Below are 13,276 nucleotides of genomic sequence, written 5' to 3'. Positions count from 1 at the left end.
GCAGCTCATCGAGAATGACAAGGCGACTCGGCGCAATCCAAGCCTCCGATCCAAAACTGGGCAATGTAAGCTTGAAGTTCATGACCCCGTTCCGTCGAGAGATCATTGACACCCCTACCCAAGGAAAAGTTAAAACACCCCTTATCGAGCAATTCGCGGGTCTGACCGACCCGGAAGATCATATGGCCACTTACAAGGCCCAAATGAGCGTGCAGACTAGCTGCGATGCTACATGGTGTCGATTCTTCCCCACCACGCTGAAGGGGCTCGCGCTGAACTGGTTTCAAGAGTTACCGGCCGGAATCATCACTGACTTCGCGGTACTCGAAGACATGTTTACCGATCAGTTCGTGGCTGGAAAGTGGCAAAAGAAGACAAGCCTTCATCTTATAGGGGTCAAACAAGAAAAGAACGAGAATCACTACAAAAAAAATTACATATAGAGGTAATCTAAAATTGCATCTAAATATACATTTGTAGCCTCTAATGGTGATTAGAAGCAATTTTCTCGCTGCCTCTAATTAGTCCGTCGCTAATTATAGGTTGCCCCTAATGCCACCTTTTAGAGGCAGACAAGTTATGGTGCCGCTAAAGACACTTCTGTTTAGAGGCAACCATATGCCTGTCGCTAATTGTTGGTTGCCCCTAATGCCACCTTTTTTGGCCACAGAACTTATAGTGCTGCTAAAGCCACTTACATTTAGAGGCGACCATAAGCCAGTCGGTAATTATAGGTTGCCCCTAATGCCACCTTTTTGGGGCACACATGTTACATTGGTGGTAAGGCCATTTATATTTAGAGGCAACCATAAGTTCGTCTCTAATTTTAAGTTGCATCTAATAGTCTGTCGCTAAAGGATGTTTTTAGATGCAACAACAACTAGAATTTCTACATTTTCGACATTTTTTTTGGGATTTTTTGACGTTTATAAGCATCGAAATAAAAAATTATTGACTCCCTAAAGGAGCAGCGAACATTTAGCCACCGATAATTAACGACACTCATAGGCTTCGAAAATGTTGAGGCTTTTTAGCATCATTGCAATTGAAGATGTCGCAATTTGAAGCTACTATATAGACACTTGTAAGCGTCAACATTGTGTTATTAGTACAGTAACAGTTACAAGCACATTCTTACATCAACAAGAAAAAATAACATTATAAATTAATAAAGGAAGTTAGAAGTATAATCTTATTACTAACTTTTTTGACGAATTGATACAAACATTCAGAAGAGGAAATAAAAAAAATAAAAAATATGTAGAAATTCCATCTTCAACCGACATTCAACCTTCAGTGAATCTTCAACATAAAACTTCAACTTGAACGCAATTCAATCTGCAAATTCAACCCAAAAAAAAGATCAATATGAACGCAATCCTAGGTATTATGGTATAGAAAGAAGGTTACTTCCCTATATGAAAGCAAACACCACGCTAAAAAAACAGATAACTTAGACTCGCTAAAAGAAAAAAAGAAATAATGAACAGCAAAGTATAGTTACCTACTATCGGGACCTTCCTAACAAAAGTAACTCAATTCACTGCATTGAGTAGTAAAACAGAGAACCCCTCAACAATAATGAAAAGACAGGGTGTTCGAGCTCGACTACATAACTAAGCTATAGCAACGCTTCAATAGCGTTGTATAAGGTATAAAAACGTTGCAAAAGATCAAATACTTAAAAGTTACCTTGTACAAAACCATAGAGTTGAAATGCATCATTGAGCAACATATATTCACCTTCTAAAAGGGTACCATCAAAGCCCTAATCACTTGTAGAAACACCTGCAAAACAACAACAAAGACCAAGAGACAATAGACTCACATACAATCAGCTAAGCCAGAGTACAATTGAACCAGTCCTTATCTCTCAACTGGATTTTTAGGCATTACAGAGCTAATTCTAGTATATACATCGTGTTTAACATTCTAAACTAATATATCAGGGCTGCAGACAGCAGTCTGGTTCCACTTCGCTTAATTTCTTTAGCTCTAAATATGATATAGCATGGTTGTACTACAACATCGAATAACACTCTTCTTGAAACTATCTTTAGTAGGTTTACACAACTATCTAGAACAAGAATTAAGTGATTGGAAAACATAGTCAATCCACAACATATTAGCAGATAATACTCCCTCAGTTCCATAATTTTCAGGGCATTTACTGTTGGGGAAAAACTAGGAATGATGTATTATATTGATAAAAGCATAAAGCAGAAAAATTAAGCAGGAAAGAGAAAATATATTAACAAAATTAAGTAAGGTAATTAGCACAACTACTAACACCCATCCCATTGACCAACCACCAGCAGCACCACCTCACTGCCACGACCACCACCACCGTCTAAACACCACTGACGCCGCCGCCACCAACGTCTGAACACCATCGCCACCATTGAATAGTTAGAAACAGTTAAATAATCAGAAAAACAGAAAATCAAACAATCACAACCAAAACTCTCATACAAATCCCAAGAAATCAAAAATCAAACAATCACCACCAAAACTTACAAAGATAAAATCGAAAACAAAGAAAAACGAAATTTGTTAAAAACGAAAATGATTCCAGATCTTAAAAAATTAAAAATGAAAATTTAGAAACAGAAACTCAGAAACTGAAAATGTTAGTTCTTAAAAACTGAAAATTAAGAAAATGTTGTTAAAAATTTGAAAATGTTGTTAAAAACGAAAATGATCCCAGATCTTAAAAAATGTTAGTTCTTAAAAACTGAAAATTAAGAAAGAGAAACTCAGAAAAAAATCGAAAAACAAAAAAAAACATGAATCAGATATGGAAATGAAATTAGAAACAAAAAAGCGAGAAAAATTCAACAAAAAAATTAGAAACAAACGAACAGATAAGAAGAAAAACTCGAACAATCAAAGCAAAATATCGAAAAAAATCGCAGCAAAAATTTTGAAGAAAAAGATAAGAACAAAAATTTGAACAACAAATCAGAATAAAAGATTGAGAAAAAATTCTGAACAAAATCAGCCCGAAAATTCAAAACAACGAAAATCATAATAACATACCTTACATCGAAATTTATTCAAGATCCACAGACATAATCCAACGGTTCATCATAGATAGATAGTGAAGAAGAAATGAGAAGGAAGTGAGGGGGAGAGAGAAAACCTAGGAGAGAGAGATGAAGAAATGAGAGTTAAATGAAAACCAGAATGAAAAATCAGAATGATATGAGGGGGGGCTTTAAACTTTTGATGATAATTTTCAAAATATTGAAGGGCGGGGCTTTAAACATTTTTGTGAAAATTTTAAACTTCAAAAAAATCAAATAGATCTCATTAAATCCTTTAAAAATAATAAGTTTTAAAATTATTATACTTTGACCAAAGAAGTCAACTTAAATATGTAATAGGGCACAAAGGAAGTACTACTATAATTTGTTTGACTCAAAAATTGTTTTAATTTAATTTTTAGCTTTGATGTCTTTGTTTTCCTTGTTGATAGTACAAGAGTTTCCAATGAACTAGGGGCTGGATGACCACATTTAGCTCGATTAGCGGTATGCGTATCGACAATCATGGTGGGAATCAGAGCTATAATTAATTATTTTATTCAAAAATCAAATTATCTATATTTTATTATGAAATTACTCGATAATTTAGATGTTATTAGATTATGGGAAAAAACAACACAAATTTATCTTTTTTTTTAACGCCCAACATACAACTATCATCAGGGAGTCAGGGGCAAGAGATTCTGCCAAAATATATAATTCTTCTGTATCTAAATCACTACAACAGATTGACTTTCATGTTTGCCAATACACAATTTTGACCATTAATATATCTAATTAGGTAATTTGTAAAAGTTATACAAAATTGATATTATGAATATATTTATTAAAATAAACTGAGCAACTTTATATCATATTTTTGTTCCTAGCTAGTAAACATGCACACCCTCGTATATAAGAGCCTAAGAGGAAATGCAATAGCCAACAAGTACTTGCTTTAATGGTTGAAAAGGCATATCTATCTCTGTACCAAGTACTCCATTAATCAACGTGTAACGTAAAGATCTCTTTTATATTGATGTAGATATGGCCATATGGGTACAAGTCTAACTCTAATAAGAAAAAGAAAAATTGAAAGAGGAAAACAATTGTTGTATTGCTTAAGCTTTTTTTAATCATCGACCACCTTTAAATTAAATCTAAGTTGAGGTCATTAAGCTTTATGCATTTGAAAACTGAAAATATATAATCGACGTAAAATAAGTTAATAGTGGATTAGTTCAAGGTATATATCTATGTGAATCGATAAGTTAAATCAAGACAACAATACTCCATTTAAGTTAATCGTTAACAAGTTATATTCAATTTGAAACTCATGAGAGGTTTTTTATGTTCTTTTAGTTTTCTCAGTTCCAGATTTTTAAAAAAAATTGAAACTCTATATGTTATTTTTCATTCTGGCTGAAGTGAAGCTATCCTTTTGTTTTGTATCTGGGTTAAGGATGAAGAGAACCTTTGATAAAAATTCAGTCTTCTAATAAGATTCTGAAACTTTGTATGTTCAGTAGTATATTTTTAGGATACATTCACTTGATCTCCTGTATTCAGTAGTTTTTTCCCCTTCCTTTTCAAGGACTTAAATTTTTGAACTTTGGTAGTGTGACGAGAGTTTTATATTGACAACAGTAATTTCAACTATGGTTGGTATCATTAAGGTATCCTCTACCTTTGTGCTAGTTAGTAATCTCTCCTGTATGTTCCTTTTGTTTTTTTAGGAGTTCTTTCATAATTTTTTGTTTTGGTTTTCAGATTCTTTTGTTTTTGGTTTTCAGATTTGTGAGGAGTTGTTTCATATTGCTATTTGTCATTTCTTTTAAGTTTGTTGTATTTTTTGGTAATTATTGTAAGACTATGATGTTTATTGAATATATGAATTTAATGCATAGTTTATTGGAGTTATTTTTGTGTTGTAATTTTTTTTGAGAATTACTATAATATTTAAATTTCAAAAAAAAAAAAACTTAAGTAGTTCATCAAATGTCTGAAAATTATATTCGAACTCAAATTAAAGTATGTGTAAGATACAAAATTGAAATTTATAAACTTATAGTAGTGAAATTAGTCATTACCGAACCTTGAATTTTTATGGAATATTCAACTTTCTTCAATTTCTTTTCTCTGACTTTTGTAGTAGTGAAATTGTGAAAATTGTCTTTTGAAAATTCAGTTTATCAGTTCTCAATTTTCTGTTCTCATAAATATTTATTTTCAACTCAATTTAGTTCAGTTCAATTTAATTGATCAGTTCAGATATTTTAATCTGAAACCAATCTGATTCAACTTGATATAATTCGAATAGTACCTACACCCGACATCTGATATAATCCGAATCCGCCACAATCCGATATTGAAAGATCCGAAATCCGAGTTGCCAGAAAAAAGACTATCCGAAATCAAAATAATATCAACCCGTAACAATCTCTATACAATAAGACCCGTCAATGTAAATGGGTGAATTTAACATATTTTTTTTAACCTTACATTATTAAATTTTTAATAAAAAAACAGTAGATTATTATTGGAATTTTAATATCTAGAATAAACTATTGTTTATTTGTGGAACTTGTGAGTGTGTCGCTATGAAATATTATATGACACTAAATACATGGCTTTAGAGACAACTAACTAAATTTGATGCTAAAAAAATTGGCTTTAGAGACAACTAAATTCATGTGACGTTAAATACATCGCTTTAGAGACAACTAACTACAGTTGATGCTGAAAAAATAGCTTTAGAGACAACTAAATTCATGTGACCTAAATACATGGCTTTAAACAACTAACTACAGTTGATGCTGAAAAAAATGGCTTTAGAGACAACTAAAGTCATGTGACGCTAAATACATAGCCTTTAGAGAAACTAACTACAGTTGATGCAAAAAAAATGGCTTTAGAGACAACTAAATTCATGTGATGCTAAAAATATGGATTTAGAGACAACCAATATTCATGTGATGCTAAAAACATGATTTTAGAGGCAACCAACATTCATCTGATGCTGAAATGTATCTTTAGAGGCACCAGAATATACTTGACACTAAAAACCATATACTTTAGAGGCAACCATGTTTATGTGATGGTAAAAGGGGGTTTTAGAGGCAAGTCGGCCAAATGATGTGCCTCTATAGCCAATTTTTTTTGTAGTGAATCTAGCCGACTACATAAAAAGATTCAATGAAGAATCTCTGAAGGTGTCCGACCTGCAGGACGCAGTAGCGTTCGCCGCTCTCATGTCCGGATTGCAGCCTGGCCGGCTCAGATGGACATTAGCTGAAAGTGAAGTCAAGACCTCTTCTGAGGCCATGGCGAAGGCCCAAAGATTTATCCAAGCAGCGGACATCTGTCGTCATTCAGAAGAGGGGGGTAAGAAGAGAAAAGAAGAGGGCAACCATAGGGATCAGCCCAAGCAGCAGAAAACGGGCGGTAGGTCGGACCGATTTACAGACCATGGAAACGACCCTCGCTTCAACAAGAATCAGAGAGAAATCTACTTGGACATCAAGAACAAGTCTATGCTACCTCATCCTCTACCTATCCGGACCTCCGCCTATCGGCGAGATAAGAGCCAGTGGTGCGAATACCACCGAGAGTGTGGTCATACCACGAAAGATTGCAGAGAGCTGAAGAAAGGACTGGATAACCTGGCCGACCAGGGAAAGCTGAACCGCTACCTCAAGCACACCAACGAAGAGAAGGGGAAGCCAAAAGTCGGTCAGTCTAACAGTGGAAATACAGAGGGATTCATCGGAGTCATAGCAGGTGGCTTCACCTCGGGAGCGGCCGAGCCAGAAAAGCCCACCTCCTAAATCTTAATCATCAGGTATTGGAAGTCAAGCCAAGCCGGTCGGACAGCCCCGTTATGACTTTTGGGGAGTCCATCCGGACGGTGGTCATACCCCACGATGACCCTCTGGTTATCGAACTCAAGGTGGCCAACTCCAGGGTGAAACGTGTGTTGGTCGATAGCGGCTCATCGGCTGACATTATCACACTGGAGTGCCTGTAAAAGCTGAAGTACAGTGAGAAGGATGTCACACCCCTCGATCAGCCACTCATAGGCTTCGGGGGAAACTCTGTGCATCCGGTCGGATCGATAAAGCTCGCTACTCGGATGGGCGAGAAAGGCAAAGGAAAAAGCCTACCAATCGACTTCCTAGTGGTCGACATCCCCTTACCATACAACATAATAATGGGGCGACCTACTCTGAACAAAACAAAGGCTGCTATCTCCACCTACCAACTCCTCATGCAGTTCGAAACAGACGAAGGGAAGGTTGGAAAAATACAAGGTGATCAGCAGGCCGGAAGAGAATGCTATCTTAACAGTTTGAAGAACAGAGCTGAAATCGACGTCCAAAAGGACTCAAAGAAGAGGAAAAGAGAAGAAGGTTCACCAAAAAACCTCGGGGTATACATCACGAAAAACCCCAAACAGTACGAACGACCTCAGCCAGCTGAGGAAGATGAAGAAGTAGAGATCGGAGGAGAACCCGGTCGGACTGTTAGGGTGGGCAAGGCCCTAAATCCTGAAACAAGAGCACAAGTGATAGAGGTGCTCAGAGAGTACCAAGACGTGTTCGCCTATGAAGCTTCAGAAATGCCCGGCCTTGATTCTAGTATTATGTGCCATGAGCTCAACATTAAGGAAGGATACAAGCCGGTCAAGCAAAAGCTAAGGCATCAGGGCCCGAAAAGATGCAAGGCCGCGGCGGTCGAGGTTAAAAAGCTACTTGAGGCAGGTTTCATAGAAGAATGCCAGTACTCAGAATGGCTGGCCAACGTAGTACTAGTCAAGAAGCCGAGCGGCGCTTGGCGCATGTGTGTGGATTTCACAGATCTGAACAAGGCCTTTCCAAAAGATGACCACCCTCTGCCCAAAATTGACAGGCTGGTCGATTCTATGGCTGGCCATGCCCTCTTAAGTTTCATGGATGCCAATGCAGGCTATCATCAGATTCCGATGGCAGAGCACGACCGAGTACATACCGTCTTCACCACCCCTCAAGGGGTTTATTGTTACAAGATGATGCCATTCGGCGTGAAAAATGTTGGGGCCACCTATCATCGGACAGTTAACAAAATTTTCAGGGATCAGTTGGGTCGGAACATAGAGGTGTATGTTGACGACATGATAGTCAAAAGCAAAGCCCACTTTGATCATCCATCCGACCTAAGATAGACGCTGAGCACATTGAGGAAGTATCGCATGATGCTCAACCCTAAGAAATGCGTCTTCGGTGTAAAAGGGGGTAAGTGCTTCGGATTTTTAGTTGATGAGAGGGGCATTGAAGCTAACCCTCAAGGCAGTGCTTGAGATGAAATCCCCTCGGAATGTCAAGAAGTGCAGTGTCTCACTGGCTGTCTAGCTACACTCAGACGATTCTTATCCCGGTCGGCTGACAAGAGCTTGTTCTTTTTTAAGGCTCTCAAAAGAAAAGAATTCACATGGGACAAAGAGGCCGAACAGGCCTTCACCTCCCTCAAGCAACATCTCTCAATGCTTCCGAAGCTCATGTCCCCCTTGCCGGGGGAAACATTGTTCATTTACTTGGCAGTATCATAATACGCTCTCAGCGCTGTGGTGGTGGTCGAAAGGGGAGGGGCACAACACCCGGTCTACTTCATTAGCCACGCCTTTCGAGGGGCAAAAAGCAAAATACAGCAAGGTGGACAAGATGGTCTTCGCCCTCGTCATGGCTAGTCGAAAGCTGAAGCCTCACGTATAGGCCCACCAGATCAAAGTCCTCACCGGACAACCCCTTCGCAAGGTAATTGAAAGCAGAAACCATTCCAGTCGGATGACCGATTGGGCCGACCAACTGGCTGACTTCGGTTTAGAATACGAGCCCAGAAGGGCCATAAAAGCCCAAGCCTTGGCTGATTTCATAACATAATGCACAACTCGGCCCCCGGTCGGCCAAAAAGAGGAGTGGGAATTGTTCGTAGATTGTTCTTCCACCAAGTTGGGGTGCGGAGCATGGCTAGTTCTCAAACCCCCGGTCGGAGAAAAGATGGAGTATGCTATCAAGTTCGAGTTCCTGGGATCTAACAATGAAGCAGAGTATGACGCTATCATCCTGGGGCTTCAGCTCTGCATTTTGGCAGGAGCTACAGCAGTTGAGGCCCGATCGGATTCCCAACTCATAGTGGGTCAGGTCTCAGGAGAGTACGAGGCAAAGGAAGACAACATGAGGATGTACTTGGCCAAAACCCAGGAATTCGTTAAGAAGCTCTCTCATTTCCACATCAGCCATATACCGATGTCGGAAAATCAGCAAGCCGACACCCTAGCTCGTATGGCCAGCTCGGCGGAGGGGTCGGCCCCTCGGACTATCATGTGGGAGGTTGTAATAGCCCTGTTTTTAAGAACCTTTATTTAAAAGCTAAAAGTGGATAGGACCATCATTCTTAATGGTTAAGAAAGCCTGTGGATAAGCATTACCATTCTTAATGGTTAAGAAAGCTTGTGGATAAGCATTATCATTCTTAATGGTTAAGAAAGCTTGTGGATAAGCATTACCATTCTTAATGGTTAAGAAAGCTTGTGGATAAGCATTACATTCTTAATGGTTAAGAAAGCTTGTGGATAAGCATTACATTCTTAATGGTTAAGAAAGCTTGTGGATAAGCATTATCATTCTTAATGGTTAAGAAAGCTTGTGGATAAGTACTATCATTCTTAGTGGTTAAGAAAGGTTCTGATAAGTACTATCATTCTTAGTGGTTAAGAAAGGTTGTGGATAAGTATATCATTCTTAGTGGTTAAGAAAGGTTGTGGATAAATACATCTTTCTTAGTGGTTAAGAAAGGTAAAAAGGATAAGAACCATCATTCTTATTGGCTAAGAAGGCTTTGGAAACCAATAGATAAGTTAGAAAGTCCTTGAGAGCCTTAAACATTAAGATTATGAAAATCGTTTGGAGATTGTTTTATCGGGTACGATGAACTTCCAGTTAAAGAGCCTTTGGGTTGAATCCGAGCTCAGAACCTAACCAAACTTGATATATGACATGCTTGGGATGTCTTAAGGTTAAAATGGTCATTTATCCCCAAGAATTACGTGGCTCAATAAGGTAAATTGCTTACATAGTAAAACCTGGCCAGCTGAAATTACAGCTCAGACCTATCCTCAAAGAAAGCTGCTTACAAGCTACTTAAGTGTCGATCTCTCAAAGAACTTTTTATGCATGAAAGCCAACACCTTAGGCTAACACCTCAAGCAAAATCACCCAAAAACTCCAAGAAACCGACCTTGCCCAGAAGAGGTTTCCCTCCTCCTGGGTACCGCCAGAACAGCTATAAAAACTGTTCTGGTTTTCGTCTCTTTCTATTATTGCTTCCTCTTGGACACCCATTTTCTTTACATAGAACTCTTCTAGACATCCATACAAAGTAGTTCAAGCTTTGGTTCCAATCTTTAGACCTTAAACTCATATAGAAAACCTTGCTGAAAGATCACATAAGTTGCTGTAAGTTCAACAGTTTACACCCCTGATTTAAGCTTAGTTTTTCATATCTATAAGCTTGTTGAAACTAATCTTTAGCATTTTATACATTCAGGGGAAGCTGTAGGAGTAGTTAACCAAGTGGATTAAGGAATTTCGTGGCTTTAAGCATCCTTAGTTAAGGTACACACTTAGTTTGGTTTTACCCTAGAGATTTCCACTTCTATAGTTAGGTGATTGTTTCTTTCTAGTGTAAAGCATGTTTATGAAATGAATTTACTTATGATGTGTATTTTATTATGTGTATATTGAGTATATTACATGAGTATAACATGCTAAGGTTCATTAGAGATGTTTCATTTGACCTAAACAACACTTATACACTAAGTCATTACGATTATGTTCTTAATGGAATGTGTTTAGTACATGGACTTGTGGAGTAATTATGATGATTAAGGTGGAGTTGTTATGTTATTGTTGTTGTGGAGTTGTTGTGGTGGTGTGGTGAAGTTGTTGTGGAGTTGTATTGTTGTTGTTGCTCTGTTGTAGTAGTGTTGTTGGGTTATTGTTGTTCTGTCATTGTGGTTGTGGTGGAGTTGCTGTGAAGCTGTTGCCTATTGTTGTTGTTGTATCGTTCTTATTGGATAGTCGTTGTTGATGATGCGAGGGAAGTCCTAATCTTAGAATTGGGAAACTGTTATAATTATTGTAGTTGGAGTTGATATGTATGAAGTCGAGTTATGAGTTATGGGAATGACTTCATTAATTTTATTTGCGGGATTCAGTTTTATTAGCATAATGGTTGCGTTAGAAGAAGATAATTAGAATAGTTAAGATTGGTTGTTTTTATTGTTATTGTTATGAGGTGATTATTGGAGGATGATTTTGGAATGGAGTATCATTCGGAATTATGAAGGAGATTATAATGTTGGAATTGATATATTGGTTAAGGATTTGAGTGCAACATAGAAATCAGTTTATTGAGGTTTATTTACGAGTCGAGCTAGCTTTATATTCTCAATATAATTGTTGGTAGCACAATTAGGTGCTTGATTTAGGTACAGTTGTGATTAGTTTGTTTAGTTATATAATTTAAAATCATGATTATGAATTGGGATGCAAGTCGATGTAGCTAATATCATCAAGTTATAGATATTAATTAAGGATTAAGGAAATTAGAATGCTAAAGGTTGATAATTTGTGAATTGGGAATTAGTTTAAGTTTGGTTATTGATTATTGGTGTTATCGTGAGATGGTTGTTGGGGAATGGCTATGTAGACGTATATAATTCAAGATGATATGGGAAATCAAGTTATGATGCTTGGAGGTTTCGTATAATTGTTATAGAGTTGAGGTAACCTTTGGGTTAGCAAAATATATTTAAATGCTCCGTGGGCGTTATATTGAATTTTGGATATCATATATCGTTTGTGGTAATGGCCATGATTATAGATACATCTCTGTGAGTTAGTTGTGAATTGCTATTGGATTGTTATAAAAGTATCATTTTGTTCAATTATCGAAATCGTTCGAAAATACTATATTTCTCAAAATATGATTTGGTATGATAATGAGGAAATGATTCAAATATGAGTTAAGACCAGATAAGGTCGAATATGGTGTTATGTTATGAGTATTGAGGATTCAAGTATGAATCATTAAATATCTTATTTTATAAATATGAAAGTGAGGCATGAATAGGCACCCCGAGTTAGGGCGGGTAGAGTCCCTAGCTGTTGCCTTCCAGGAGGGCAATTCCTGGCGTTATAGGACATGTCCGGGTAAGTCTTGCAAGCATAACAATAAAAGGCTGGGTGACGACCCTCAATAGTTTGGAGACAGCTGGTACTGCGTGGTACCCCTCTCCACTCGCGTTCATGCCAAACGATCTGATTTTGTGAAAATATATCAACTAAGTTGAGTGTGATTATCTGTTACTATAACTATGTGTTAGTTTTCAAAATACACCTAAACTTGTATTTTCTATTACACAGTGTGTACTCAGCTTTGCTGATGGTGTTGTCATTTCTGTGGCCGTCACTTGGTGGGTGGCAGAGTCAAACATTGTTGCAGGTTTGGTGTTGTGAGCTCAGGATTCTGAAGTGAAGCAAGATAAAGATGCCGTCGTAGCTTATGGATTGAGTTTGTATTTTAGATAGTCAATTAAGGAATAGTTTCTGATATATTTCGTTGTATACAATATTTGGGAATATTAGTCGAAATGTCAGTGTAATTGAAGTCTTATAGAAAGGATTTTGTTTTGTGGGCCAATAACCCACAGGTCCAGGATCGTTTTCCAGGTTATGTTTCCGTTGCGAGTAAATGTTTAATTCGAGGCTTATTAAGCATTGATTGTGATTAGTGAATCTTAAGTGTATTTACCTAGCAGCTCGGGAAAACGGGCTGGTACAGAGGTGCTTCACCAGCCCAGCATAAATGCTAAGGAGCAGCTGGCCCTGGATCGGACATCCACCTGGATAGACGAAGTGGTCAGATATTTGAGAGATGGAACCCTCCCAGCAGAGGTTAAGGAAGCCGAGAGGATCAAACACCGAGCAGGTTGGTTCTTATGGCATGATGAACCGCTCTACAAAAAATCATACACGCACCCGCTGCTGAAATGCGTAACTCTCGAAGAAGGAAACTACATCCTAAGGGAGATACACCAAGGGGCGTACGGTAGCCATCAGGGTGGAAGGACAATAGCTGGAAAAGCTTTAAGGGCAGGGTACTACTGGCCTACTCTCAAGGCAGATGCACAAGAACTGGTGAAAAGGTGCCTT

At 37.9% G+C, this 13,276-nt stretch overlaps 1 long non-coding RNA gene across 1 annotated transcript; it reads left to right on the top strand.

Annotated features, from left to right (window-relative positions):
* The first annotated feature begins 10,401 nt into the window (after positions 1 to 10,401).
* On the top strand, positions 10,402 to 12,971 carry LOC130590726 (uncharacterized). Its single transcript, XR_008968575.1, has 3 exons — positions 10,402 to 10,516; positions 10,608 to 10,675; positions 12,549 to 12,971. It is a non-coding gene; the product is annotated as an uncharacterized LOC130590726 (long non-coding RNA).
* Positions 12,972 to 13,276: the final 305 nt, after the last annotated feature.

This window comes from Beta vulgaris, chromosome 3, assembly GCF_026745355.1.
Source record: "Beta vulgaris subsp. vulgaris cultivar EL10 chromosome 3, EL10.2, whole genome shotgun sequence".
NCBI lineage: Eukaryota > Viridiplantae > Streptophyta > Magnoliopsida > Caryophyllales > Amaranthaceae > Beta > Beta vulgaris.
The sequence above is the reverse complement of the archived record's forward strand: the minus strand, read 5'-3'. Positions and strand labels throughout refer to the sequence as shown.